Consider the following 6,000-nt stretch of genomic DNA (forward strand, 5'->3'; position numbering starts at 1 on the left):
ACAGCCCAGCCCCAAGAAGATCTCTGAGAAGGGGACCCCGCCTGGGTTTTGAGGGGCGGAGGAGTGGGCGATGGGGAGGGGTGGCTGAGGGCGGGGCGGGGTGGAATGTGCACAGTCACGGGTGCTGTCTGCCCTGCTCCCCGGGGGCTGGCTCCTGCTCTCTCCCTGTTGTGTTTGCTGCTGAGGGGTCCCCAGGGGCTCATTTGGAGCCCGGGAACAGGGCAACCGGGGAGTAAGGGCAGAGGCGAGATTCGGAGAGGAGAGCGGGGGCCTCTGCCCGCCAGAGCCCCTGGGAAAGGAGGCCGCTCCCCCCCCAGCCCCACTCGCAGGGCTTATCACCTTCCACAGCCTCCGAGAGGCGGAGACCGAGGCACCAGAGAAAGACTTCCAGGCACCCTCCTTCCCTGCCCCCGGTTACCGGATGTGTCAGGACGAGGCCGGGGCGGACTGTGCCCGCACAGCGCTCTGCTCTAGGCCACCCTGGGTCCTGCAGGGCTGCGGCGGGCGGTGCTGCCGCGGCCCCTTATCAACGCCCTGTGCCCAGGCCACACCCGCCTGGCACACACACCCAGCGGGGAGAGGAGAAACGTCCAGAGAGCCCCTACCCCACCGCTCCACAGGCCGGGGATGGGAGGGAAAGCCAGGACGGCTGATGCCGGTGGGGGTCGGCGCCGAGTCTCTCTGCCCCACTGTCCCCAGCGTCTCCTTCGTCCTCTTCCCCCACCCTGACCTCGCTCTCTGGGCCTCTGAGGCCTGAACCCCCAAACCTGAGGAGCAGAGGTCAGCGGGAGTCCCCAGCTGACCAGGGAAACAGGCTCCTCCCCTGAACCTTGGTCTTGCTCCGCAGCTGGCCCGAGGCCAGGAGCAAGGTTTCCCCTCTCCAGAGGAAGACTTCCTGCTGGCCAGAGGCCGGGGAAATCCCAGAAGCCGAGCTTCCCCTGCCCTCCAGGGACTCACACCCGCCAGGCCAGGGCAGGGAGCTGCTGGGCCCTTCCACAGCAGAGCGGGGCCGGGGGAGGGGCTGAGGGCACGGGGGGAGGGGCGAGGGCGGGACACGGTGCGAGAGGGGCTGGGGGGACGTCAGGGAGCAGGGTCAGAGGCCCAAGAGGGAGGGAGAGAGGACCTCGTTCACCCGTTCACTTCTGGGTTTGGGGTTGCATCACTGACATCCCGCTCAGGGGAGGGGCTGAGGGCTGGCCGGACAGTGGAGGGAGGGGGAGGGGGCTTGGAGACAGGGAGGGGCGGGTGCCCGATTTGTCTGTCAGAACCGGGAGGAAGGGATCGTGATGGGCTAAGGGGAGGGAGGAGACAGCTGGCAAGGCCCACTCTCCCCCAAGCGCTGGGACTGGTGGTCCCGCCGTTCCCCCCCCTCACAGTCGGCTGGGGTGGGAAGATGGGGAAGGGAGGAAGGAGAGAGTGAGAGTGAGGGGTGTCCACGTGGCAGAAAGCGAAGCCCCCGCAGGAGAGAAGGCAGCGTGCATGGGGTGGTGCTGGGCATTAGAATGGTTATTCTTGTCCTGTTTCCCTAGAGATCTCCTTCGGGCCCCCTCACAACAGCTGTGATGTATTCCTCCTCCAGCTCCCCTGCTGACGGCTTAGGGGACCAGGCCCAGAATCCCAGCCAAGGGCGGGAAGCCTCGTCTTCCCTGCAGTGAGCACCCCCATCCCACATTCTGTCTCCCTCCTTTGCAGCTAACTGCCCTCCTGACCAAAGCTGAGCCTTCTCCTCCCTCCTCCTCCAGGAAGCTCTCCTAGACTGACCTCCCCACACCCCCTCATTCCAGGGCTCTTCTTCAATCTGGCCACAATGGCCAGACACCCTTTTCTCTCCTGGGCGCTGATAGGTGGCTGTGTAAGTGTTCTAAGCCCTGTGGTTTCCTGGGTGTGTCTCGGGTCTCCCATTAGTAACAAGTCCAGGGCAGGGACCTTGACGTCAGGTCACAAGCCAGTCCATGTGGGGAGGGGGTGGGGAAGCCGCCAGTGGATTTTCACAGCCCCGGATCCTAATTAAAGGGTCCCCATCTCTCCATCACAACCTGCCTAAGCCTGACCTTTGCATCTCCCCTTTCCCCACTTTCTTCTCAAACCCAAGCCATCAGCCTTTCCCAACTTCCGGTTTTCAGTTAACAGGTCCACCCTTCTCCCACCCACCCAGGCTGGAAACCTGGCGTTATCTTGACTCCTTCCTCCGACAGCCCAGATACAGGCTCACATCCAGCCCTGCCTTTTCCAGCGCTCCAACCCCAGTCACCTCACTTCATCTCAAGTCAGCAAGCATTCTTGATCACCTGCCAGGGCCTGACTGGTGTCAGGTGCTGATACACAAAGATGAGTAAGGTCCAGGCCTTGCCCTCGAGGGCGTCACCGCAGTGTTATTTGCACTATAATAAGTCTTATACTGGAAGCACAGAGAGCCCTGGAATTGGAGAGATGCATTTCCACTGGGGACATGAGGAAGACAGTCTGGACTCACCAGTGACTGGCTGGGTGGCCTTGGACAAGTTACTTATGCTCTGAGCCTTTGTTTCCTCAACAACAATAGGAGAATGATAAAAACCCTTGCAGGATTTGGGAGGATTAACTGTAATAATAGCTAACATTTATCAGCTCTCATTAGGTACCAAACCCTCTCCTAAGTGTTTTATAGGTAACAGGTCATCTTGTCCTTGCAGCCCCCTGTGAGGTATGGGATACAGTCATCCCTATTTTCAGATGAAGAAGCTGAGGCTCGGGGAGGTTAAGTACATTGCCAGAGTGAGTCCAGCTAAAAAGGACTGATGCCAGGATTTGATACAAGACATTGTTTCATAACGATCATATTCACCTATGCAAGTTTATCTTCAAAATAATTGTAATAATAACTAACTTTTTTCTTTTTTTGAGCTCTACTCCGTGCCAGGCTCTATGTTGATAACTTTACTTGCATTTAATCCTTAGAACCACCTTGAATGGCAGATATTATCGTATTGTAAGAAAAAGGAGGCTCAGAAAGGCTAAGTAATGCCCCAGGTCATGCAGCTAGGTCCCTGGAGAGTTAAATTTGACCCCCAAGTCTGTCCAACACCAGAGTGTCCTCTTCTGCCCTGCACCCTCCCGTGGCTCAGCCTGTCTGCTCACCTCCCAAGCTCACACAGTCACCATGCTTGTTCACCACGCTTGTTAATGTCCACCCCCACCAACTCTCCACATCACGTCTGATTCTGACCACCTCCACTGCTCAGATTCCCACCCACCATTCAAGGCCCAGCGTTTCTGGAAGCCCTCTACACTGATTCATTCAAGCCCACCCTGGCGTCTCTTCCAGACAGCACATAGCACATTTGTGGCATGTATTTTGACACTTGATCATATTTAAATGACAGTGTAATTATATATTATTTGGCTTTGTCTTCTAATTATTTAATATTTAGAAATCGTATATCCCCAATCAGTGCAAAACTTCCTTGAGTGCAAGAACCTTAACTTTCCCTTCACTTATTCTGTCTCCTCCCCCCATCACGCAGACTGCTAGGCACACAGCAAGTGCTCCTTAAATAAACAGAGATATAAAAGGCATTGAAGAGGCAGGAATTCCTAGATGATTAATCACCTTCGTATCTTACTGTACGGATGCATATCTATACAATATGTAACCCCGGGCAGACAGGCATAAACCTCACCTGAAGGAAGCTTCTCCCTAGGATTCTGGGAGCTAGGGTCCTTTGAGGATAGATCAACCAGAGGACAGCTTTACTGTCCCCTCCCCACTGGCAGTGCCAGTTCCTTGTCCTTCCCTCCCTCCCTATCCTCCCTGGATGAGGATGCTAAGAGATTTACTTGAGGGGAGGAGAGGGGTAATGGTGGGACAGAGAGGGCGCACAGGGGCCGCTGACAGCACTTAAGCCCAATGTGTCTGACCCTCCTGTGTCTCTGCAGTGACCCACACAATCAGGCGGGGTTTCGTGAGTTGGTAACCCACACAGAGGCACACAGGGTCCAGCCCTCAGAAGGTCCCCGCAAATGAAAGTGAAAACATAGCCTGGGCTCCTTCCTGGCTCTGCCACTTATGAGTGACACGGAAGTTCTGGGGCAATTCGCTGACCTCTCTCAACAGGCTCTTAGGTCTGTCTTCCAGTTCCATCGTTTCCTCATGTATAATGAGCAGATTCCCCTTAGTGTCTCCACAAGGGCCACGTGAGAAGATGCACGTAAAGAGCTTCATGCAGTGCCTGTCGCATTGTAAGCACTCAACGCAGAGCAGCCATCGTGGGTGCTGTTGTGACTATTGCTGAGATGGGAGACACAGATGGGAGCTGGGAATGTACATGGAGCTGGAAAGAGCTGGAGGTTTGGCCTTGGGACCAGACAACTCATACCTGGGGTCCAGAGATCAAGAAAAGAGCTCCTAAGGGTCCAGGCCTCCCGCCATTATTAACTACCCTTTCCCTCCCTCCACTTTTCTAATCATACCTTTCCTGCCTCCTCAGCAAGGGTTGTGCTCTATCTCCAGTAGTTTTTTTATCATGTCTTCAACATAAGCATTGCTTGTCTCTGCTTCCGAAACTTTGCACAAAACATTCGCTCCTAGATATTCTCCCTCACTCCTTCCCAATACATGCCTATCACCTCCTCCAGGAGGCCTTCTTGACTAGGCCTCTCTACTCCTCTCCTTGATTCCAGGGGCAGCCTCACCTTGCAGTCGCTCAGACCTTGCTTAGTCATGGCCTCCTGCCTCCCCGCCCACTGGAGGAAGCAGATGCCATACCCCCCATCTTGAATGTAAATGCCTGAGGGCAGACACCTGGCCCCTTTAAAATTCTCCCCACTGCATCGGAATGCCTCTTTCTGAGCTATGAGCTCTGTGCAAGCCCACCTCTCCGTGCTCTGTTTTCAAAGACAGTGAAACACACCCGCCCCTTCTCACCTTCTCAGAGTGATGGAAGGTAACTCAGAAAAGAAGGCTGAACATCTGGGAATCAGGGATCCAGAGAACAGCAAGATAATCATGATTTAAATGTGCTTCTGTCCTCAGCAACAAGCGTGAAGGAACATCATGGTGCAGTAGAAAAATCCTTCTGGAAAAGAGCCCAGGAGAGCCAGGATCTGATTCCAGCTCCACTCCCGACATGTTGGGTTACCTGAGCAAAGAACTTCTCCATGACTCAGTTTTCCTGAGTGCCGAGGCTGGTGCCTATACATCCCAGACCTTACATGGCTGCCCCTTCCAAGATCCCTTGAGCTTGGGCGAAACTTTTATTTGTCCACTTATGATTGTAGGAAAATAGAGCTGGCCCTAAATGAAACTGTCAAAATCTGAGAACTATGTTTTACAGACCTTCCTGTTCTTTCACGCCAGATCCCTTCCACCAGCTTCCAATAGTCAGTGGGAGGAGAGGGCAAGACCCCCTCTCCCAAATATTTCCCTCATTTATTCCATCTAAACATGAAATAATTTGAGTAGTAGAGTCTTGCAGCGTGAGGTGAGTTTCAGTCAGTTGCCTTTCCCAGGTCAACTGAACTTTAGGCCTTCAATCAGTAATAATGATATGATTGACTGTATTCCATATTCCAATAATGATCTCTAAGAATATTTTGATGGAGAGATCCTAGGGAGCCCTTTATCCCTGAAATTCTTTGTGCCCAATCAAAATATTGCAAATAAACCTCATTTTGTGCTTATGTGGTTCTGTTATTTATTGCTATATAATAAACCACCCCCAAATTCAGCTGTCTAAAACAAGGGCCATTTTATTATATCTCACAATTTTGTGGGTCAGGAACCACGTGGCACTGAGTGGAGTTACCCAGTGGTATTCAGCTGGGGGCTCAGCTCAGCTGGGTGGTCCAAGGTGACTTTTCTCATATGTGTGGTATCTTGCCTGAGATGCTGGAGAGACTGATCTTAGTTGGGTGCCTTTCTCTTTCCATGTAGTTTCAGGGTCTTTGCACATGCTTTCTCTAGCAGGGGGACCAGACTTCTTAAATGGTAGCTCAGGGTTCCAAGAGAAAAAGGTAGAAGCT

At 53.6% G+C, this 6,000-nt stretch overlaps 1 long non-coding RNA gene across 1 annotated transcript; it reads left to right on the forward strand.

Moving 5' to 3' along the window:
* Positions 1-557: 557 nt before the first annotated feature.
* LOC309957596 lies at positions 558-5,578 on the forward strand. Its single transcript, XR_014325981.1, has 3 exons — positions 558-658; positions 1,785-1,852; positions 5,012-5,578. It is a non-coding gene; the product is annotated as an uncharacterized lncRNA (long non-coding RNA).
* The last annotated feature ends 422 nt before the right edge of the window (positions 5,579-6,000 follow it).

The sequence above is a fragment of the Leucopleurus acutus genome (genome assembly GCF_964270905.1).
Source record: "Leucopleurus acutus genome assembly, chromosome: 2".
Classification (NCBI taxonomy): Eukaryota; Metazoa; Chordata; class Mammalia; order Artiodactyla; family Delphinidae; genus Leucopleurus; species Leucopleurus acutus.